Genomic DNA, 25,936 nt, shown 5'->3' on the forward strand with positions numbered 1-25,936 from the left:
GTATGAATGGGGTGGCAGCTAGTAGCCGCTAATATGGAGTTGCCTGCCAATGGTTTAGAGAACATGGTGGTGGTAACATGTTCGTCAGTGGGTGATGCGGATAGAAGAATATCAAGAAAATGTATTTTATAGGATGGTTTTTCGTGGGTGAATCTCAAATTGATGTTATTCGTGTTGATATATGTAACAAAATCATGTATCCTTTTTGTGTCACCCTGCCACACTAGAATGATGTCATCCACATAACGTCCATAGTAGACAATGTCACTGAAAAAAGGGTTAAAAGTTGAAAAAATGAAGTGTTCCTCCCACAATGCTACAAACAGAATAGCCAAAGATGGCGAGAATTTAGACCCCATAGGGGCTCCACATGTCTGTAGAAAATACTCATTATTAAACATGAAAAAATTATTTTTCAATAGGTAATCGATGGCTGTGATTAGAAACAGTTGTAAATTTGGTTCATAAGCACTGTATTTACCTAAATGGTACTGTATGGCAGTGATCGCCTCCTGATGGGGGATACAAGAATACAAATTGACAACGTCACATGTTGTAAAGCTATAGCGACTATGCCATTTAAAATCTTGGAACATGTTAAGAACATCAGATCCATCCCTGAGAAAACCAGGTGTGCGAAGGACCAGCGGTTGAAGGTATGCATCAACCCATGCACTAAGCCTCTCATTGAGGGATCCAATGCCCGAGATAATAGGTCGAAGGGGGGGCGGGAAAATATTTTTATGGGTCTTAGGTAGACCGTGAAAAATGGGCATGCATGGATTCTCGATGACCAAGTACCTGGCCACTTTGTCACTAATCACTCCAAGCCCCAATCCCTCCACAATAACTTGGTCCAGTGTACTCTTGACCATATTGGTGGGATTATTGCTTAAACGGCGGTACGTATTATGATCATACAGAATCTGATGAGATAGTTTGATGTATAATCCTGTATCAAACACGACCACCATACCTCCCTTATCCGATTTACGTACGACTATATGGTCGTTTCTCCTTAAATCTTGAATTGCTTTAAATTGTTTAGGGGTCAGGTTGGTGTTGTCGTGACCAGGATTAGACATGGTGTTCCTATTAAGCTCATGCAATTCCATCTCCACCAAACTTTGGAATTGGTCTAGCACTGTAGTTCTGGATTTCAAAGGGTAAAAATTGACGTTAGACATAGCTACTTTAACGTTTTCACTTTGCGCAAGAATTGTATCATTATTGCAATCTAAATCTTGTAATACTAACAATGCATTTTGTTCTGCAAAAGTGAGACCTGTAAATTCATTGACATGTGATTCTATATCATGAGAAATACCAGTGGATAGCAAATTGTCCTCGACAAAAAAATGTCTTTTGACTGTAATGGTTCGTACGAACCTATTCACGTCCAATAACGTTTGAAAAAAATCAAAATTCTTAGACGGGACAAAATTTAACCCCTTGGACAGGACCTCTTTTTCACTACTGGACAGGATTGTCCAGTAGTGAAAAAATCTTATTCCACGAGGTTTAAGAATATATAAGATGCCCACCACTGTCTTTAATGAAGAGTTCCAGAATAAATGGAATGCCATCCTTACAAATTGCTCAACGCAGTTGATGTCTCTTATTGTCTCATATGAGGAAGAAAAACTGGACACTATTAGGAAAGAAATCGAGGATTTGGAGACAAAAATGTCAGTTTTCTCAGAGGACACTGAATTCCTACAGCTTAAAACAAAGATACAAAATGAGCTTGATGCTGTGGAAAAGGACATTATGACTACGAAACGTAACAAATATGAAAGAGATACAGAAGATTTCGCAAAAAACCAGGTATACGACTGGAAGAATTTCAGAAACAAAAGTAACAATCAATATAAATCAATTTTAAAGAAAAGAAGATCATATTCAAGAGGGGCGGAGTCATCTGAAAATGAGAAAAAAGTCAATTTTACTTCGTCAGACGGAGATACTTCGGATGCCCGTGAAGATGTAGATTCTAGGAAAAATCCATCGGCTACTAAAAAGAAATACACGAAAAACAAACCACCTCAAAATGTGTCAAAAAACGGGGCAAACGAAACCGACGAGGATTGCGGAGGAGAGAAACGGTATACAACCAGGAAGTCGAAGAAATGAATAATGATGACCACACTCCAAGTTTGGACAATGTTTTAATTTTGTCACCTACAATCCTGTCCAGTAGTGAAAAAGAGGTCCTGTCCAAGGGGTTAAATTTTGTCCCGTCTAAGAATTTTGATTTTTTTCAAACGTTATTGGACGTGAATAGGTTCGTACGAACCATTACAGTCAAAAGACATTTTTTTGTCGAGGACAATTTGCTATCCACTGGTATTTCTCATGATATAGAATCACATGTCAATGAATTTACAGGTCTCACTTTTGCAGAACAAAATGCATTGTTAGTATTACAAGATTTAGATTGCAATAATGATACAATTCTTGCGCAAAGTGAAAACGTTAAAGTAGCTATGTCTAACGTCAATTTTTACCCTTTGAAATCCAGAACTACAGTGCTAGACCAATTCCAAAGTTTGGTGGAGATGGAATTGCATGAGCTTAATAGGAACACCATGTCTAATCCTGGTCACGACAACACCAACCTGACCCCTAAACAATTTAAAGCAATTCAAGATTTAAGGAGAAACGACCATATAGTCGTACGTAAATCGGATAAGGGAGGTATGGTGGTCGTGTTTGATACAGGATTATACATCAAACTATCTCATCAGATTCTGTATGATCATAATACGTACCGCCGTTTAAGCAATAATCCCACCAATATGGTCAAGAGTACACTGGACCAAGTTATTGTGGAGGGATTGGGGCTTGGAGTGATTAGTGACAAAGTGGCCAGATACTTGGTCATCGAGAATCCATGCATGCCCATTTTTCCCATAAAAATATTTTCCCGCCCCCCCTTCGACCTATTATCTCGGGCATTGGATCCCTCAATGAGAGGCTTAGTGCATGGGTTGATGCATACCTTCAACCGCTGGTCCTTCGCACACCTGGTTTTCTCAGGGATGGATCTGATGTTCTTAACATGTTCCAAGATTTTAAATGGCATAGTCGCTATAGCTTTACAACATGTGACGTTGTCAATTTGTATTCTTGTATCCCCCATCAGGAGGCGATCACTGCCATACAGTACCATTTAGGTAAATACAGTGCTTATGAACCAAATTTACAACTGTTTCTAATCACAGCCATCGATTACCTATTGAAAAATAATTTTTTCATGTTTAATAATGAGTATTTTCTACAGACATGTGGAGCCCCTATGGGGTCTAAATTCTCGCCATCTTTGGCTATTCTGTTTGTAGCATGGTGGGAGGAACACTTCATTTTTTCAACTTTTAACCCTTTTTTCAGTGACATTGTCTACTATGAACGTTATGTGGATGACATCATTCTAGTGTGGCAGGGTGACACAAAAAGGATACATGATTTTGTTACATATATCAACACGAATAACATCAATTTGAGATTCACCCACGAAAAACCATCCTATAAAATACATTTTCTTGATATTCTTCTATCCGCATCACCCACTGACGAACATGTTACCACCACCATGTTCTCTAAACCATTGGCAGGCAACTCCATATTAGCGGCTACTAGCTGCCACCCCATTCATACCATACAAGTCATTCCATATGGTGATTTTTTGCGTGCCAGGAGAATTTGCTCCAACGAGGAGGAATACAAAATACAGGCCACTGCAATTGAACAGAAACTCTCCAAAAGGGGCTATCCCAAACAAATTTTGATAGAAGCCCAACATAAAGCAGACAAAGTTAACAGAAAGGAACTGTTAAAAGGAAACATGCATAAAAGGAGACATGCCAATGGCATTAAACACAATATACCTACTTTTAGTACTGCTTACAGCCCCCAATATAATGCAGTTAAAAGAATAATACAAAAGTACATTCCTATTTTAAATCAAGACACTATCTTACACAAAATTATGCAGGATGGACATAGATGTGTAGCAAAAAGAGGGCAGACACTGGCCAACATTTTGTCCCCTAGCATGATAAAAACTAAATCCACAGAAAAAACATGGCTATCGGTTAGAGGGTTTTATAAATGCGGAGGTGCTAGGTGCAATGTGTGCACATATGCTTTAAATAAAACTCTTGACTTTCCTATTGGTCAAGGGAAAATGCAGAGAATTAATGCCTTTATGAATTGTGACACACATCATGTCATTTACTCCATTCGCTGCACTGAATGTATAGAGATATATGTTGGCTGCACTGTCCAAAAGTTGAAAACTAGAATCAGCCAACATATTACCAACATTAGAAATGGGGATGTTAATGCCTCAGGTGCTGCCAAACATTTTATTGAGCGTCACAATAAAGATTTCTCCTCCCTCCGTTTTTTAGGACTTGAACGGGTTTTCTGTCCCTCCAGAGGGGGGGGATTGGAGAAAATTGCTTTTAAAACGGGAGGCATACTGGATCTTGGCCCTAGGATGCAGATATCCTGATGGCATGAACTCCAAAAACGACCTTTCATATATATATTAATATCGAGATGCTCCTCAAATAAGAATACATATATTTCAACATTTATGTTTACAGTGGTAAACAATGGTAAACATTTATGTTTACCATTATATCGTGCATATGCCTCAATACTTACTCAATATTTGTTTTCTGATGTTTCCTTTTGTGCTGCACCTTTGTCTGATCTCTAATATTGTGTGCCCCTACATTTGCATGACCCGTTTTTAGAACTATTTTCCTCTGTTCCCGATCTCTGATCTCTACAGATCACTCCACGATGCATCTTACCTGCTCCCGATCCCTATGGATCACTCCATGATGTGTCTTACCTGTTTCTGTTCCCACACCAACCGGATACACGTATCCTGATTATCAGGTGTTTGTAGAGCATTTAATGTTTGTTGTCATCATGTTTTATCATACCATGAGTAAGGCTTAGATAAGCTGAAACGCGTAGGTCTCTTGTGCCTACTCACACCCCACGATGTATCTTTTAAAGAATGAAGAATAAAGTGCTTTTATTTTGCTGGATGTGCTGCGAACCTTTTCCTTTCTCAAGTGTTGCAAGCTCAGGCCAGAGCCTCGCGTGCACTCCAAACATCTGATCTCCACCACCTGGGACAACAGGGTATGTGAAACCTCTACCTATTCGGTTTTTTCTCTTTTATCTTTTTTTTTTTTTCTTCCTTTAGAAGCAGCAGAATTTACCGTGAAAATGCTGCCCTGACAAAACACAGGAACATCTAAACCAGAGGTACTGGGCCCCGTCCTTCTTGTCCCAATATTAGTTTCCTAATATCTTCCTCTTGAAAACGGAGAAATGATACGGCAGGGCATGCACATTGGAACAGCACATAAGAGTTGTACAGCGTAATCTGTACAATGTGCACGGCCAGCGCTTTTGTACCATATCTTCGTTTTTCGTAGGGAAATTATCGCCAAGTGTTGCTCTTATTCACCCTAGCAATGCCCATTGTGACGAATACTGCTGCTTTTAGCTGGACCAAATCGACCAGCCAATAGCGGCAAACATGGACAGAGGGGGGCAACAAAACCCCTCTGAACCACAAGGTAAAATCGGTGGCTGTCAGGAACAGCCACCACCCTGCCCCGATCACCGTGTCTACAGACATGGTGATCGGTATTACTGACGTCATAAGTAAATTCGCTGCTATTGGCTCGTCTGAATTGATGAGCCAATAGCAGCGATAATAAACTGGGGGTGTGTGGGGGGGACGTAACCCTTCTGGTCCATGGGGCAGGATGGATGGCTGTCAGGAACAGCCGCAGTCTTACCCCGATCACTGTGTCTGACCGGTGTTGGCAAGTCACTACCCGCCGCACCGTTCTATTACAACGCGCGTTGGGAATAGGCTATACAATCTTTATTTTTTAAGCAATTTAGACAAATAAGGGCTTATTTTTTGCGAGACGCGATGCACTGTAAAAAAAAACTTTATTTTAGAGGGTGTTTAGCTTATCAAAGCAATTTTATTAACTTTTTTCGTGTGGAGGAAAATAAAATCATCAATTCTTATTTTGGATTTTTAGCATTTTTTAGGGGGATGTTCGCTGTAGCATAACAATAATATATTATCTTTATTCTACGGATCACTACGATTACGGTGATACCTCATTTATATAGTTTTATTTTTATTTGTCCAATTTTATTGAAGGAAAACTAGAATAGAAAAAATTGCATTTGTTTTAGTATTGCCATCTTTATAGTGGCATAACTATAGTATTTTTTGGTTGACGGAGCTGGTTGTGAGCTTATTTTTTGCGTGACAAGTTGTTCTTTTCAGTGGTATCATTTTGGCGCTTGTAACTTTTTCGGATCACTTTTTAGAACATTTTTTGTAAAGCAATTTGATAAAAAGTTTTAATTTTTGGCAAGTTTTTGGGTTTTTTTTTTTACCACGTTCACCTAGAGGGTCCAATTATGATTAGGATTTATTGTACAGATTGTTACGGACGCGGCGATACCAAATAAGTGGGGTTTTTTTGTGATTTAGTGTATTTTATACTTTATTACTTGTGTAAAGGGAAATGTGGTGTTTGGGGGGACTTTCACTTTCTTTTATTATTTATTTTTATTTTAAAAAACCTTTATTTATTGTTTTAACTTTTTTTTACAGTTAATGACATCTAAGCTTGAACAAGTGATCTTCTGATCACTTGTTCAAGCTATTTTACAGGTTACACAGTGCAATACAGATGTATTGCACTGTGTAATGCCCAGTGTCTTACAGCCGGGTCCTGCCAGAAGGCAGGACCCGGCTTCCGGATGAAGATCTCGCAGCCCCGGGCACCGGCAGTCCCGGGGCTGCGATCGGAGCAGCGGACCCCCCCGGTAAGCGCCGCGGGGGGGTCCGATTCCCCTCACATTACATTTAAATGCCTCAGCGCGACCGCGGCGTGTTAGGGGTTAACACCCGCGATCGGAGAAATCTCCGATCGCGGGTGTTAGAGGCAGGTGTCGGCTATAATATATAGCCGACACCCGCAGCTTCTGGCGCCGGCTCCGTTCAGGAGCCGGCGCCAGAAGCTTGATGTAATAATACTGCATTTTGCGGGAACGCACCTCCCGCCATGCAGTACTATTACGTCAAATGTCGGGAAGGGGTTAAGGATGAGACCACAGCACTTACTTCACATTCTCTAGTCTGCGGCACAATAAAAATGTATTGCCTCTAACCACTGCACCTCACCTGCCCACTATATCCACTGCATGACCGCCATCATTTTTGGGTACAAAGACAGAATGAAATTTGCTCTCTTTGTCTTGGTGTTCTCCATCTTAAAGTTTTTATATTTTTGGAATGTACATTTTGGGAAGTTTTCTGCTGGGACAAGTGATCAGTGTCCGGCATTAAATGATTTCTACCATCCGACTCATGATTTATGATACATTGGGGCTCATTTACTAAGGGCCCCGCGGGCAGCACTTTCGTCGGACATCCCCAACGATTTCCATTTTGCGCCACTGGGACAGGGATTTAAAAGGGGTTTTAGGCGCACGCGTTTGGATTTTGCCGCAATCTTCAGCCAGCTTTCATGCGACAAATCAGGAGGCGGGCCAACGGATGATCCGACGGATTCGGACAAACCGCAGGATTTAACTTCAAAATTGTGTTGCAAGCCAAGCACTTACATGCACCGTGAGGAAGATGGTGAATTCCGGCGGACCTCAGCGGGGAAGCGACAGATGCAGGAAATTGGGCGCGCGATCTAAGTGAATCACGGCAGAGTGCATTCCGGACGGACAATGCACTTTCGGGAACTCCGAAGGACCGGGTAAGTAATGTGCCCCATTGTTGACAGAATCCACTTTGCACCCTAATGAAGTATGTAACTGAGTATGTAGTAATAGTCATAGAACAATAGTGGGAATGAACATCAATCTTCTACTTGGATGTTTTGGACTAATACAGGTGCCTATTGCATGTGACACTTTGTCTTGGGTAATAAAATTGCATTATGCACTTTTACGTCATCTTTATAGGTGCAGATTGTTCATAGGAATGCCTATTGGAGTTATGATATATTCATTAGATGTGGATACCTGCTTGGAGTAATGTGGATTCTCGGGTTGGATATGAGTGCACCTTTTTTGTGAATCATATTGGTTGTCTACCTACAATTGTTCAGGTTTTCAACATCTGTAGTAAAGGTGGCTTTAGCTTCACTGTTCCCTTAGTGATAGGTTGATGCTTTACCTCCATTGGAAGCCGGAAAGTTAAGTCCGCCTAGCAGTGGGTGTGGCTTTGATTGCTGTCTCACTGGGACTATTGCCTCCACCCACTCGCCCTCCTGGTCATGTGACAATGTCATGTGATATCCTGGGGGAGTGGCGCTTGGTTATGATGTGGAGGCTGTGGTCACATGATGGACTGATGTTCAGTGCGGATTGGGTGGATTGAGCACTATAAATATGGGCGGGCTGGGGGCGGGCCATGGATACAATCTAATGCCAGGGGCATGCTTGCACCATGTGGCCAAGTGTTGATAAGTTTGTTTGAAACTAAATCTGTAGACCTACTTTAACCCATGAAGAAATCATGTCTGAGTGAAATACGCATAGGGTTATGAAGTATTAGGGATTTAGGGTCTAGATGTAGTGACACTACAAGCCAGGGATCTGAATGGGGATGAGAATCCCTAGATGTAATAAATAATGAGATACTAGCACAAACCCTTAGTTACTGATTTGCCCTGAGGCTTATGTGAAAATTAAGGGACCAGTGAACAATGCACCTTAGTGACAAATACGTCTACACTAGCCCTACTCTTTAACTGTTGTGTTTGTGTGTGTGTTTTTATCCTAGTGAGCTCATTTTAATAATTAAAGATTAAATAAAAGCTAAGTTTTAGCGTTATCATAAAATGCCTATAACGTTTACAATGAATTTAATAGTTTTGTATGGTCTCCTTTTCCTAAAAAAATGTTTTAAAAATATGCTAATGAGCTGCAAGTTCTCTGGGAGAGGTCACCAAAGCCCTTCAAGGCTCCAGCTGCACAGGCAATATCATCCCCCCCCCCTCCCGGAGCACTAACTACACCCTGCTCCACCACCGATGCATCCGCTCGACCTCCAACAGCCTACGTCACTAGCAGTCTTCATTCAATTCCCAGGGTATGTGTGATATGTAACATCCTGAAAAACATATATTTTTTTAGAAAAAGGAAACCATAAAAACTATTGCAGATTCTGCATCCCCACCCCTCTGGTGACATAGGATACATCAAGAGGCTTAGGATTTCCAATGTATACGGCAGGGCTTGTTCACATCAGTGCAGAATGGTTGCAGTAAGTGCCTAGGCTCCCCCTCCGAGCATGCCCCCTTCACACCTCGAAATGCCCCGTTGGCATGGAGATGGCATAAAGGGTAATAATCACAATTGCTGGGGGATCAATCTGGATCGATCCTAATATCAAGACTTGATCCATTTAAAGATGCTATCCCACCAAAGCTACAGTTTCCTATATGACCCATTATGGTAATATTTTTTTTTCTGTTTGTACTGTACATCTATCTTTCACATTGAGATTGCTCAACAGCAGTATGAATTTGTTTTCTCAGACACTTTTTCTATACTTCTTCAGACTATGGAGATCTCATAGAAAGGTTTCTGTCACACAGTTACTGTACAAACTCCCTTACTGTATACTTATGCTATTCTGTATATAGATGTAAAGGCAAAACAGTGCATTCCCAGGTAGCAAAGTTCTGAGGCATCATGGGAATGATGGCAAAGCAGTCATAGAAAAAGGTAAGCATAGGGAAAATCTAAACAGTAAAAATCTATATTGAATATTTTAAGAAGAGGAGTGGCTATGCTTAAGAAGTGAGTGCAGTATTTATTTAAAGCCTAGCTGTAAAGTTATAATGATGTTTCCAAATTATTATATGTGATTCCCCCTTTGAAAACAAATAGAGTCTACTTTGTGCTGCTCACCCTTTTTTTTCCAAAGTTGTGGTATTTTCTCTTCTGAAAGTGTTTGACTAAAATCGCGGAGACTAATCTCTGTCTGTCTATGCCCACAAGCTGAGGCCTGTTAGATTGCCCACAGATCCCATGATCCCCTTGTGTTCTCTCTCAAAGTAATTTAGCATTAAATCCATTTAGTGTCCCGCAAGTAAATCCACTGCACAGTGCACATTCAGGATGTATATGGTGACGAGCCTGGCAGCTTCAATTACATGGAGGAGCAGGGAACATGTAATAAGTGGTAGAAGTCATAAGTAAACCAGTTACATGCAGTCTATAGCCTGTGCTGTGTCACCAATAAGAGTTAATAGCTTAACTGCACAGAGCGGATACTGCCGTTGACAAGGTGGAGGAAGGGTTGCAGCAGGAGGAGAGGAGAGAGATAGAGAAAGTTCTGTAGAATCATAGACTGGGATGGAGGGACTAATAGGGAACGGGGGATTTTGTACCTCACTATTCTGTTATTCAGTATTCAGCTATTGCAGCACTTAGATAATGTGAGGGGTAAAGCAAAGAATCTGATGGATTTTGGTAACAATACAATAGGAAAATTGGTTTCCCATCCCAAGAGCTATTGATTTCGGGAAAATAAAAAACCTTTACAGTTACAATTTAACCTGTTAACGCTCAGCGTCCGATATATCGGACACTGAGCTCAATGACTTAGCGCTCAGCGTCCGATATATCGGACGCTGAGCCCATGCCGGTTCAGCTCAAGATCTGAGCTGAACCGGCATCGGGAAACACGGGGTGCCGGCTGTGACTGATAGCTGGCACCCCAGTGTAACACCCACGATCGGAGTCGACTCCGATCGCGGGTGCTTAACCCGTTAAATGCCGCGGTCAGTGCGACCGCGGCATCTAACATGCATCTGGGGGGTCATTCCCCCACGATCGGCCCCCCCGAACCGTTTTCGGGGGGCGCCGATCGTTGCTATAGCAACTCTGGGGTCCGATCTGGACCCCAGAGTTACCTGCAAGAATTGCCGGTAAGATGGCGTCTGTGACGTCATCTTACTGGCACAGTGCCAGCCTATGCAAGTGTATAGGCTGACACTGATAATACTCTGCAATACATGAGTATTGCAGAATATTATCATGAACAAGCAATCAGAGGATTTCTTGTTCATGTCCCATGGTATAAAAGTGAAAAAGTAAAAAAAAAAAATGTTATTCAATAAAAAAATTAAGTAATAAATCACTAAAAATGCCCAAAACCCCCAAAACATATAAAGAGACATATAACTAAAAAAAAAGTCTAAATCATAACACAAACCCCACATATATAGTATCACCGCGTCCGTAACAACCCGTAGAATAAAAGTAAATCATTATTGAACCCCCACGATAAACGCCGTAAAAAAAAACTGCTATAAACCTTCCAAAAATTATGATTTTTAGCTATTCAATCCCACAAAAAATGCTATAAAATGTGATCAAAAAACCATGTGTACTCCGACATGATACTGGTGCAAAGTACAACATGTCCCGCAAAAAATAAGCCATCAACCAGCTCCGTAGCCAAAAAAGTAACAATGTTATGCCACTTGGAAGACGGCAATACATAAATGATAGATTTTTCCCCACATTAGGGTTTTGTTTGACAAATTTAGTAAAACGTAAGAAAATATATTCATGTCTGGTATCCCCGTAATCTTATCGACCCATAGAATAAAGATAACATGATTATTAGTCTATACAGTGAACACCAAAAAAATAAAAGTAAAAAATCCAGTACAGAATTGATGCTTTTCTACTCCTGCCCTCAAAAAAAGTTCCTAAATTTTCAACAATAGGTGACACTAACCCCAAAATAGTAACAATGGAAAAAGCATCTCATCGCGCAAAAAAAATGGCATCACATGGCCCAAATAACGAAAAAGCGAAAATTTTATAGCCTTCAAAAGGGGCCAATGAGGAAACTAAAATCCTGGAGGCTGCAGGGTGCTCCTTCCCTTCTGCGTCTCGCTGTGCGCCCATAAAACAAGTAATGGCCACATGTGGGTGGTCTTTGTACTCAGGAGAAATTGCAGAACAAATTGTATGGTGGGTTTTCTCTTTTTATATTTTGGAAATGTGTAAATTTTAGTGCTAAATGAACGTATAAGGGAACAATTTGACCATTCTAAATTTCACCTCCATTTTGATTCAAATACTATGAAGATCTCAAGGGGTTAACAATCTTCGTAAAAGCGGTTTCTGATAGCTTGAGGGGTGCAGATTTGAAAATGGGTTGGTTATATAGGGGGTTTTGATGCTAAATATGTAAAATTTCATTCAAAACTGTATTTATCCCCAAAATAGTCAATTCTGAAAATCCGGAAAAGCGATATTCTTTTTGCAAGCCGCGTGACATCAAAATAAATTATCCAGACATTTCAGAAATTATGAAAATGTAAAGTAGACAAATGGGAAATGTTATTCAGCAACTTATTTAGGTGGTAAATCTATCTGCCTGAAAACGCAACGATTTTGAATTTTGAAAATGGCAAATTTTTCTAAAAATTTATCATATTTTCTTTTTTTTTGTAAATAAACGCAAAACTTATCAGCCAAAATTTACCACTAAAATGAAGTACAACATGTGGGGAAAAAACAATCTCAGAATCGTTTTGATAAGTAACAGTGTTCAAAAGTTATAACCATATAAAGCGACGCAGGTCAGAATCCAAAAAATCGGGCTGAGCCTTAAGCTACAAAATGGCTGCGTCCTTAAGGGGTTAAAAAAAAGTGCTCAGTGTAATATACAGTCACATGGTGGGATGTGTGATGTGCTTCCATTGGCGTGCTTCTTTAAAGGATGTGTTCATGTAAAGTTAAAAACAAAGGTGTTATCTGATAATGTAATAATAAAACTGCCTATCCGGTGTCCCCTACATCTTATTAAGCAATCAAATAAATATATTAAGGAACAGGGGGATAATTGCTGTTATAATATATTTGTAGTATATCCCATATGAAAGTTTTTGCTTGTTTTCTGTGCCTCCTAAAATACCCACAGACTCATCTCTTATCTATGTTACATAATGCTCTGATATAGAGTAACTAGATTATACTTACATCAACAGCGGTGATATCTTGACAAGTACAAGGTAATGAAAGGTGTCCCATATTTAGTTAGAAGATGAACACTTTATTTTAGCATTCTCTTACTCATAAGTTTGCTCATTCATATGTGTGGGAGGAAACAGGTTTAGTTTAAACCTAAGAAATAATATATTCTCTACAATTAGATTGAATTCATTTTATCTTTATTCAATCATTTCTAAATATCATTTGTTTTGTGATGGGAAGTCTTGAATAAGAAACTCATATTTTAAGAGGACCTATTACCAAAGATAACACCCTCACATATTACCCATTTTTAAAATATAATCTAACAATTATGGCCCTGGTAAAGTATATGTAAATCAGCTCATACTAGTCAAATGGGCAGTGACCATTTTTATTTTCAATGGGGTTTGTTTTGTGTCCTATGAAAATACAAAGTTATCTCCACCTTGGATAATACAATTCACTTATTCACATATACCAGTATTTGATGCCAGGGTGGGTGGTGAACACCAATTCGATAGGGGCACAATAAAATCAGGTGTTTGGCATGGTTTAAACTGTAATAGTTATACGGAAGCCCATCCAGCTTTTATTGATTTGCTAAATGAATTTTTGGGTTTTAACCACAAAATGTGTCCTTTAAGTGTAGGGTCGGGATGTAAGAGTTCTCCTTATGGAGACTGCCAATTAAGGTCGCCGTGTAGGTGTGTGGAAACTTATAGCCATGGACACTCCACTAGGGGATTCTGGGAAAATATGCGAAAAAGTTTTTGAAGATGGGATAGCTACCTTTTAGCTACCTTGTAAGGCAGCTCCCTTGACACCAAACATGACCTACAAGAGGTCTTGTGACATGATGTGAGATTAAAATCAAACCAGTATATCTATTCCGGAAAGAACAACGGTTTTCCTTATCCCATCCTAGAAATGTTTGTTCCCAGAATCCCCTAGTGGAGTATCCATGGCTATAAGTCTCCACACGCCAACATGACAGACTTAACGGGTGTTCTCCGTAATGAGAACTCTTACTTCCTAACTCTACTCACAAGCCTCTCACTCATCAGTTCTCTTAAAGAGACTTCAAGAGGGTCTTGAAGAGACCCAACCAGGTCAAAACAGTGCTGTCTTCAGTTAGAAATCTGTTCCTTCTGGAATATATATATATATATATATATATCTCTTTCGCTTTGGTTTTAATCCTGCATTATATCACAAGGCTTCTTGTAGGTCATTCTTGATGCAAGAGAGCAGCCTTAGAAGGTGGATAAAATAGGTGTGTTTTTTATCCCATCCTGGAAAATATTTTTGCATATTTTCCTTTAAGTATAATCAGATCTTGGAATTCATTGGCAGATTGGGGCTCCTTGAGATATAGAGGAAATCAGAGGATCTGGAGCCAATGTAATAACACTTATATATCAAATTTAATTGAAATGTAATTCAATGTTATCATTGCACACACAAGAATATAAAATAAGGATAATGCATTTTTGTATGTGAATTAACCAAGTGCAAATAGATCCTAGATCATGAATGGTTCTAAATTGGGGTTGTCTTCTGCTAGACCTTTAAGACCTTGCTTTATTATGGTAACACCAGATTAGCCTATGACTACTGTAAATATTCTAGCAATATTTACAACATAATAAGTTATTTTCACGTCTTCTATTGGAATGTTAAACAATTATTTTCCCGGCCACCTTAAGTGTTTTTCTCAAGCCTCTCAGCTCCTTGCGTGCCTAATGCATCCATCGGGAGCTTTAGATATGAATTAAACATCATATAACTTTCAGCAGTCACATTCTTAATGTATTCAACTGAATATCTGAGCAGTAACATAGGGTTGCAATTAACTTGAGAGGAAACAAATGTCTACTGTTACTTTGAAGGACGCTTATTATTGATAATTTGGGAGTGTTACTTCTGGCTAAATACTTAAGTTAAAATTTTATGCCAAAATTATTTAAAATGCTGACTATGGAGCTCAAGAAGAGTAAAATTACATTGAGATTTATTGAGAAAAAATAACCAGAATGTTATTAAGGTATAAACATACAATGTGAACAGTTTACATAAAGCATGTATATTCCAAATTATGCTCAAGTGGTGTATGCTGTGCGCCAAATATGTTATTTTTTTTTAGATACTTTTTATGCCACACATAAAAAAATTCTAAAATATGTGCATGTGAATAAAAGAAATCATAAACTCTAATCTCTGGCTGTGCCATTATTATGGTGTAAAGTATTGTCGTGGCACATGCCATATAGTTGGTTAGTAAAGGAAGAGAGAAGAGTACCTAATTTTTTTGCAAAATATGTTACATGGATTAACCCTTGCTACTGTTATCATTTGGTACGTTCCTGTCCACATTTTAGTTATATATATAGTACTGTGATATTTGTTATATGATGGTTGAATCTGTAATTCAACATATCTGCAACACTGAAATTGCAATGCAGTGCCATGATGCCTGTGGAGGCCCAATGACCTCTACACATGCAGTGCAGCAATCTAGTTTGGACTGAGACCCGGAAACCTTAGTTTCATCCACATATTAGTTTTTAACAGACATGTACTATCCATGTTCTCCACAGACAGCAGAGGATAATACTATAATCTAGGTATGTGTGCTCACTTATCTGAAAAACAGAATAACCCTTTTTCTTTAAAAAAAAAATTACTTTTGCATAGTTTTTATCTAAAAACAAAAAAGACGGTTTTCTGTGAGATTCACTGGCCTATATTAATATTCAAAATAAACAGAAAAATAAAATCAAATCTGCACAAGCAGCTGTTGAATGGGGGAAAAATCTTCTTTAGAGCTTTATTGAATACATGTTAAAAAAGTGACATCACAAGAAAAAAGGGGAGAGATGCTGGTGACGCGTTTCGGACAATAGCGATTAATAGTCCTTAATCATATAGGTATGATTAGCAGTCCTTAGTCGTATAGGTATGATTAGCAGTCCTTAGTCGTATAGGTATGATTAGCAGTCCTTAGTCGTATAGGTATGATTAGCGGTCCTTAGTCGTATAGGTATGATTAGCAGTCCTTAGTCGTATAGGTATGATTAGCAGTCCTTAGTCGTATAGGTATGATTAGCAGTCCTTAATCGTATAGATATGATTAGCAGTCCTTAGTCGTATAGGTATGATTAGCAGTCCTTAGTCGTATAGGTATGATTAGCAGTCCTTAGTCGTATAGGTATGATTAGCAGTCCTTAGTCGTATAGGTATGATTAGCAGTCCTTAATCGTATAGATATGATTAGCAGTCCTTAGTCGTATAGGTATGATTAGCAGTCCTTAGTCGTATAGATATGATTAGCAGTCCTTAGTCGTATAGGTATGATTACCAGTCCTTAGTCGTATAGGTATGATTACCAGTCCTTAGTCGTATAGATATGATTAGCAGTCCTTAGTCGTATAGATATGATTAGCAGTCCTTAGTCGTATAGCTGTGATTAGCAGTCCATAGTCGTATAGGTATGATTAGCAGTCCATAGTCGTATAGGTATGATTAGCAGTCTTTAGTCGTATAGATATGATTAGCAGTCCTTAGTCGTATAGGTATGATTAGCAGTCCTTAGTCGTATTGGTATGATTAGCGGTCCTTAGTCGTATAGGTATGATTAGCAGTTCTTAATCGTATAGATATGATTAGCGGTCCTTAGTCGTATAGATATGATTAGCAGTCCTTAGTCGTATTGGTATGATTAGCAGTCTTTAGTCGTATAGATATGATTAGCAGTCCTTAGTCGTATAGCTTTGATTAGCAGTCTTCAGTCGTATAGGTATGATTAGCAGTCCTTAGTCGTATAGGTATGATTAGCAGTCCTTAGTCGTATAGGTATGATTAGCAGTCTTTAGTCGTATAGGTATGATTAGCAGTCCCTAGTCTTATAGGTATGATTAGCAGTCCTTAGTCGTATAGGTATGATTAGCAGTCCTTAGTCGTATAGGTATGATTAGCAGTCCTTAGTCCCATAGGTATGATTACCAGTCCTTAGTCGTATAGGTATGATTAGCAGTCCTTAGTCCCATAGGTATGATTACCAGTCCTTAGTCGTATAGGTATGATTACCAGTCCTTAGTCGTATAGGTATGATTACCAGTCCTTAGTCCTATAGGTATGATTAGCAGTCCTTAGTCGTATAGGTATGATTACCAGTCCTTAGTCGTATAGGTATGATTACCAGTCCTTAGTCGTATAGGTATGATTAGCAGTCCTTAGTCATATACGTATAGGTCATATAGGACAGCTCCCTATCCAGCCTCATCCTTACATGTTATACTGCAGGTTACTGCAGCTCAGTCCCATTTACTTGTTGATTGGACAAGATTTTGGTAAAATGTATTCCTGAATTTTTTGGGGGTTGTGCCACCTATTTCTAGGCTTAGAGACTTCCTATTTTAATTATAATGGAAATCTTCTGGCTTTACTGTAGTTTCCCTTTGCTACTGACTACTTGATAATTCCAGAGGAAACCCCCATCCTGTCACCGCAGGGTATATTGCCCATCTAGATGAAACCTAAGCTGTCCTTGAAATGGCTACCCTACTGAAATGTGTCTAGTTTTAACCTACAGCATATATTACATTGTACTAATTGAAAACATATTTTATCTTGAGATAAATCCTGGTCACTTGCCAGTCTCTCAAAGGTTGTTAGCATCACGCTGATGGAAATTCGGGGGAATTAAAGGTTATTATTAAAAAATGTGGGAGTGCGGCTGCATTATACATCAATTTGGTGGATTAACATGAAACATCAAGAACGGTCATAGACACAAGTAACACAAGTCTGCAGATCAGACTATATCAACGTTAGCGTTATAACAGCCCTTCATATATTTTATAGCCAAATGTTAAACTTTTTCTGTAGTATTCTTGGCAGGGGATGTAGCACTTTGTGTATGATATGGCAAGTATGAACTATGTGTTCTGGAAAATACAAGTTCCCAGTGGTCCTTCGCAGGCATGTTTAATACAGATGGAGCTGAGTTTCTGTTTCCAAAAGGAAATGGTTCTGCTTCTCATGTGAAATATTAAACACATTTCATAAAGTTTCAAGTATTCAGGAAGGGTTAACCATTTTGTGCCTGCAGAAATAAATAACAGAGCACAGACTGACAGTGACAGATGAAGCATGCAAGAATTTGTATAGGAACTTTCTATCCATGCCTTGCGCTATATTTATCAATAACTTTTGCCACTTTTTACAATTTGTCTGTTAAGAAGACTTGGCTTAAAAGACAAAGGCAGGTGTAAAGTATGCATTATCAACCACTGTGCACCTGGTGCATTTTAAAGGATATCTACTACCAGGATGAAGGATTGTAAACCAAGCAAACTGACATACTGGAGTGTGTCCCCTCTAGCAGGATCTCCTCTTCTTTAAGCTTTTTATGCCCTGGTTTTTACAAAAAAAGGCTTTAGAATTATGCAAATGAGCCTGATAGGCTTTATGCTCCATAGGTGTTAATGGAGACGGGAGCCCTTCACGATCATTTGCATAATTTTTAAAGCCTTTTTTCCTTAAAGACAAGGGTATAAGAAGTTTAAAGGAAATCTACCATTTTAAAATGGTCATTCTGACCTAAACATACCGTTACACAGCGCTAGGTAAGCCACTGCTGGAGGTGGTCGTGATAAGGCACGGAAATCTGCAGTTTCGATGAAATATCGATTTATCAATAGGCATATGACCCCATTCAGCACTCCAGGGCCACTGTCACAGGGCGCCTGTCCCGATCATAACAATGCACGCGCCTTGCCTGCTTGAAACTTCACTCCTACCTCCCTCGATCCCGAGAGCTGGTGACGCCATCGAGCTTTTGGAAGCACTGGCGCATACGCACTGTATCTTTATTTTGCATGGACGTGCATAATGAAGATACATTGCGCATGTGCCAATGCTCCCGAGAGATCGTGACGTCACCGGCTTTCGGGAGCGAGGGGGGAGAAGTTTCAAGCATGCAAGGCGCAATCATTGTTATGATTGTGCCCGCACATCAAGTGCCTGGTGTCGGTGGCCCTGGAGCGCTGAATGGGGTCATATGCCTATTGATAAATCGATTTTTCTTTGAGACTGCAGATTTCCGTGCCTTATCACGACCACCTCCAGCATCGGCTTACCTAGCGCTGTGTAACAGTATGTTTAGGTCACAATGACTATTTTAAAATGGTAGATTTCCTTTAAAGAAGAGCAGATCCTGCCATAGGGGACACACACCAGTATGTCAGTGTGCATGGTTTACAATCCTTCATCCTGGTAGTAGATGTCCTTTAAGGGTAATCAGTCATCAAGATTAACCTACTGGAACTAACTGCTATGCTAAATGCCCATATAATAATAATAATAATTATTATTATTATTATTATTATTATTATTATTATTATTATTATTGAGCTTCCCTTTTCCATGCCAAAACTTCACTTTAGTAAATTAGACTTTAGTGCTTTCACAGAGCTCTTTAGGTCTGCAGCTCCACATCATATTGGACCAAAAAGTGACTTTACTGAAATAAGAAAAGCCGCTAGGTGGTGGCAATGTAGCAGAAGGAACCTCAGCATAATATTGCATATAGTGGAGTGCTGGCATGAAAGGAGCAGCTGGATATTAAGAAAACAAAGAAATATGTGTCATTTGTCGTCAAAGCTCTACGTAACATAGCAGTTAGAATGGGTAGGACAATCTTTGTGTAGACGGTCTAGTCTAAGTTTCACTATCGAGCTATTGGACAGTATTAGTGATTCTAAATCACAGAAAAGGAAGTTTATGCTACACACTCTGCAGAAAATAAAGGAGTCTTATATCATAAAGAAAACTAAAATATCAATGCTCCTGTCTTCAATACTCCTGATAATTTGCAGGTAGAAACGAGGCTTTGTTTTTAAAGTTTGTAAAGTGTTTTTACTTATAAAATAAATATTCCACATGGTCTTTTTCAGACTGTATTCACATTTTTTTTATCAGGAATTAGGTTATTTTTTTTCTTTGGTAAAGTTGAGGTAATCAGATCCTGCCCACTAGGACATGATAAGGAAAATTTGCTAAGGTTGTTACTCATTCATCAAAAATACAAATTTGGAAGCAGAAAATAAAGTGGTTCATGGTACAGAACAAATTGTGAACTTTAATCTGACCTCATAGAAGAACCATCAATCTCACCTGGAATGGCTATTAAATCCCTCATATTTCATGTTTCAGGCTTTGCACCTAAAGGGAATCTGCCATCGATTTTTACCTTACAAAGTTGCAGATAGTGTAAGCTAGTAGTCTGTGTACCCATACCTACCTTACAAGTTGGCTAAAAGAGGCGTTGTTTTTTATTATTCCATCCTGAGAAATTTATTTTCTGGGATTTCTAGAATCTCCTAGTGAAACGTCAATGCCTATAAGCCTCTACTCGTCTACAAGGTGTCCTTAATTGGCAAAGTCTCAGTAAGGAGAACTCTTACTTCCCAGCCCTAGTCAAAAGCCTCTCACTCAGCCAAACCAGCTCCCTTCACTGTACTGAAGAGATGAAACCACATTGAAACATACATGTCTACAGTTGAGAACTGGATATGCTGGTTTGGTTTAGTCCCACATTAGGCTTCCTAAAAGTCATGCTTGATGTTAAGGGAGCTGCTTTACGAGGTAGCTAATAGAGGTGCATTTTTTCTTATTCCATCCTGGAAAACTTATTTGCATATTTACCATATATACTCAAGTATAAGTCTAGTTTTTCAGCACAAAAAAATGTGCTGAAAACCCAAACTCGGCTTATACTCTAGTAAAAAAAATATAGGTTTTACCAGGTTTTTGTGGTAAAATTAGGGCCCTCAGCTTATGCTTGGGTCGGCTTATACTCGAGTATATACGGTACTTATAACAGCAGGATTATGAAAAACTGATTTATGTTCTAGGACTGTAGCTTTGTCTTTTGGGGACCTTTTCCCATGCTCTTGAGCTTTTAACACTTAATCACTTAGTCCTCCTCTGGGCTCTGAGTAAAAGCTGTGCAGAAGGATACTGGTTTGAATTCAGCAGTCACTATGAGCAGAGAGGGCCGACGGAGCGGTTCAAGAGTAAATTAGTATAATTCTATAATATGATTTATTTTCTCATTTATACAGCTAAAACACAAAAGATTGAACATCCCACTCTTCAAGGCTACTTCCTCTGTGGCTGCTGACAGTTTCTCTTTAAAGCTTTAACAAAGGGCCTCATCTGTCGTATATTATAAAGCAGGAGCTCTAAACGCCTGAATGGCCAGTTACAATGTGCTGTGCAAAATTTATAGACCGTATATCATTAAAAACACATAAAGGAAGTTGAAATGCAATTTAATATTGGAACAAAGTACTGAGTGTAGATAGAAATCTCCACACTACCAAAGGCAAGAAAAAACAAACAAAAAAAAGTACACTTATTTGCACAAATCACTTTTTGTTGCTGATTTTTGATGCAGTGAAATTTTAATAACACGATAATGTTGCATGATCTAAGAATGGGCAACATCAAAGGCTCAATCAAAGAGAAAGTGTTCCATAGCAGTAGATCTTTTGATGGTGTGCCAGGACTGCAGATGGTAATACATTAAAGCCGTCACCGTCGCCGGCAGAGTTCTCCTAAATTTTATTCATGAAACATAGGACAAACACATACATGCATATAGGATGAAATATAATCATACAGTATATGTTATAATTAGGTCAGAACTGACAAAAGTAAAGACTCAAGTACATTAGACATAGTAGAAAGAAGTCATATTTTTGGTCATTGTAAAGAACGGCACAGAGGACGCATTGCAATCTGGAACAGGTCTAAATTATGAAAACTTTAAAAAAAAAATAGAATAAAGTTACAAGAATTGTAGAATTGGTTGAAATCATAGCTTGGTTTTCAACAGGGATCAGTAGTCAATTTTGTGTAGATGAGATGTAACTATGTCATTATGTGACTTGTATACTATAATATACTCTTCAAGTCATGTGACCAATGACACCAGAGAACCCTTGTCCAGACGGACCCCTCTGCCCACTGTGACCTCTGGTGAAGCTCTCTGGATGTTACTATAGTCCCAGACTGCTATGATCAGCTGCAAGGTGTCTGTAATGAACCTTTATTGATAATCCCATTACAGCAAAAAATTTTGAAACTCCAATTGTCACTGTAAAAAAAAAAATTATTTGGACCTACAATTATAAAATATACAGTTCCGACTTACAAACAAATTCAACTTAAGTACAAATCAATGGAACCTATGTTGTACGTAACTCAGGGACCGCCTGTACAGTAGTTTTTCTTATCATTGGAAGAAGTCATTGTGCATGTGTAAGGGTGAGTTCTCCGAACCTCAGGAGAAGTCCTACTTCTGTGTTGAGAGACACCACTGATAGGGTGGGGGGAGGCTGTGAGAGTGCATGTGTACCTTACAGAGCTCTCTTCTATCTGCTGGAAGCTCTACTAAAAGTTTATTTTCTTCTGTTATGTTTTCTTAGGGCCATTCAAGTACTGTTGGTAACTTTCTAACAAATAGTTAATCTCAATACAGTCAAGAGATGTAGACTTCACACTGCTGAAATAAAGATGTACAAATATGTCTCTTTAAAGGGGTTTACTACTTTTTAATAAATCTCTTCTATCAGGCATGGCGGACTCTATGTACATGTTTAAGTGAAGCCTGGATGCCTTTCTGGAGGCCTACAATATCATAAGTTATGGGGAAAAACAATTGTTTAATTCTTAAAGGTTGGACTTAAAGGGGTTATCCAGTTATACAAATTTACTTATGGACGGGCTGGGGCGGGCTATTTAGAAATAACAAACCTGTACTCACCTCCTCCAGCGCCGCTGATGCCCTGCGCCATGGTCCGTTTGACACATGCCCTGTTTGTTTGGGCTCCTCCCATCCGTCCCTATTTCACAGCATTGTAAGTGCTGGGAGATGGTGTCGGATGGGAGCTCCCTTTGCGCCCCTGTATACAAACTGGTGCACAGATGAAACGGGCCGACATCAGCGGCGCCTGAGGAGCTAAGTACACGTTTATTATTTTTAAATAGCCTGCCCCAGCCCGGCCATAAGTTTTAACCCTTTAATGGATTTTCCCAGCCTAATATACCCTGAATGTATATATACCTGTGTTGTTGCCTCTTTTAAAATCTGCAGCCTTAATCTATTCTTTTTTAATTACACCTGCCTTCTCTGCCTCTGCTCCAAGCTGTTCTCATGGCGTCGACCTCTGTGTCTCTCTCTTCACAGTCCGTTCACACTGACATAGAAGGAAAGGAGCAGATTAACTCATAACTCTACTGCTACAGAGATGTAAATAAAGAAGCATGGAGAGTCTGCACACAGTACAAAGGTAAAAAGAAGCACTGCTTAAAGAGATATTCCTACTTCGACAATTTAATGTTTTTATGATGAAAAATAATACAGTATTAATTAATAATCTGTATTAATTCCTCATGCTTTTCTACATCTCTGCTTGCGTTCATTGTATAGAAAGCTTCTATGTTTACTTCCAGTGGACAGAAATCTGACCATGGTCATACAGGTGCACGGCTCGTTAGTTTCACAGAGAGTAATCTAGAAAACTCAGAGTAAATTGCTACAAAAATTATATTGGAAATTTGTAAAACTTTTCATTATTCAAACAATGTCAATAACTTGTTGAAATGGGAATACCCCTTTAATCTCCTCATGAGCATTCAGGTATTATCTATAAGGCAGTAATGGCACAGGGGCAAGTTATGTAAAAAAAGTGGCAACTCCTTTAATACTTATGGAAATCCTTTGTTTTCCTAATGATATACGGAATATATCACTTGTTCATCACCAAATCTTCTAGGTCACAAGGGATTGCTTATTTGCCTGTAAGTGACTAGATCCATCTACAGTTCCTCTGCAGTTATGTGGCCATTTGCTGCCACTATGCTTGGAATTTGTGTGTAATTTATTAGGCGGTTAAAATATCAGCTTCTATTCCCCTTTGGTGGCATTCAATATTCATTTGTTTTGAAGGGAGTTGACTCCTGGTTATAGGTGTTATAATGGAAACTTGTCAGTATTAAAGGGAACATGTCACCACATTTTTCACAAATACAACTGGCGACAGGTTCCCATAGAGCCCTATTAAGTAAATGCCACACTTCTTTTATCTAAAAATTGTTTCCCTCTGATCCCAATATTGTATATTGCTTTACAGATAGCCACATTTAGAGCGAGTTGAGGGGGTGTAACCTTCTGGGGCTAAATCCAGCAGCTCCTCCCCATGCCTTCTCAGTATCAGCAATTAAAGTCATGTGACCCAGGTGATATCAACTAAGGACCTTTAGCCTCATAACATTTGCAAACTGTATACCATGCATGTAATTGATTACATGAAATCACAACATGTCTCCTTGGAGGATGCAGGGGAGTAGAAGTCCATGGAGACATGCTGTGATTTCATGTGATTAGATACAAACATGAGATATAAATTGCAATTGTTAGGGGTTAACGGACCTTAGATAATGTCACCCTGGTCACACGACATTACTTACTGATGTTAACAAGACATGGGGAGAAGCTGCTGGATTCAGCCCCAGGAGGCCACACTCCTGGCTATATGCAAGGCAAGGTTATATAGTTGATTTTATGGGGATGTGGGTAAACAATTTTAAGCTAAATGAAGGGTGGCATTTAGTTAATAGGACACTATGGGAACCTGTCACTGTACAGCGGCTGGGCTGTATTTGTGAAAAATATGGTGACAGGTTCCCTTTAAGTTTTACATATATATATATTTTAATGTTTTTTGTTTTCTTGTTTTTTGGCTATTTAGAATTTTCTACATTTTGGATTTTAACGGCTTAGCCTTAGGCATTGTTTCTTTTCCTCTCCCTGTTTTTTTTCTCTTCCTCTTCTGCATGTATCTTAGGTAATTTTCCTTTAAATATCGCCATCATTCATCAAGTGAGAAAATTGCAATGCATTACACGTTCTCCTGTCTATTGTAAACATCCGCATAGTGGTATCCCACAATGCTTTGCTTCGTTACACCCCAGATTATTCCTGACAGCAGGCTTGTTTTGTTTAAACCTTATGGCAAATCATCATCAATGAAATGTTCATAAGCAACTAGAGGGATAAGGAAGATGAATCTAAGAACCCGCTGCACAATGACCTCCTTGTCTCCACATCTCCTCATCATATCTGACAGCTCGGTTTGCTAATGACTGATATGCTTTTCCCTTCCAAATTCTGCATTGCTGTATTCCCCTGATAAAGAACTAAACCTATAGACGTCAAGCGTCATGAATGTAGAGACCGGCTCATGTTTTAATGGATTTGTGGATTTGTTCTGGGGGTTTATCCACCATGACAGTGATGGAATGTAAGAATAGATTAATGAGCGCAGATCATGTGGCCGCGTCGCTCTGCTACATAATGACTGGAGCGGTCACCGCTAATACTGTGTGGCTTATGCTTCTCCCATCTCATCGCTTCTGCCTTTGGCAACATAATTCACCGCTCACATTCCCCTCCCTCTCCTCTTCCTATTCAAACCTTTTTATAGGATTTTTTTTTTCTCCTTCTCTCGGTACGGCTTGTTTTTTTCCAGAGAATTTGTTTTACGCTCGTCTGTGACATTGCATAATAGCGATCGAAGGCGAGCGGCTGGGCCAGGAGCTGGAATTAGCGCTCTGCGGGGAGGCACAATAGTCATAGGAATATTCTGTCATTCTGGAGAATCAAAGGCACGTTCACAGTATATCGGGAGATGTTGCTGAGGATAACGTAGACAGAGGTGGAGTTACTGTTGCTCAAATTTGACTATAGCGTAGTCACTGATGATTGCTTGTCATACGTATAATT

General features: G+C 39.2%; 1 long non-coding RNA gene across 4 annotated transcripts in view; it reads left to right on the top strand.

Annotated features, from left to right (window-relative positions):
* The window catches only part of LOC140126348 (uncharacterized), a 193,843-nt gene that overhangs the window by 114,036 nt on the left and 53,871 nt on the right, over nucleotides 1-25,936 (top strand). For all 4 annotated transcript variants that reach the window (XR_011854806.1, XR_011854804.1, XR_011854807.1 and 1 more), the window contains one exon: nucleotides 23,339-23,441. This is a non-coding gene — a long non-coding RNA (uncharacterized lncRNA). The remainder of the gene's footprint in view (nucleotides 1-23,338; nucleotides 23,442-25,936) is intronic.

Source organism: Engystomops pustulosus, chromosome 4, assembly GCF_040894005.1.
Source record: "Engystomops pustulosus chromosome 4, aEngPut4.maternal, whole genome shotgun sequence".
Lineage (NCBI taxonomy): Eukaryota > Metazoa > Chordata > Amphibia > Anura > Leptodactylidae > Engystomops > Engystomops pustulosus.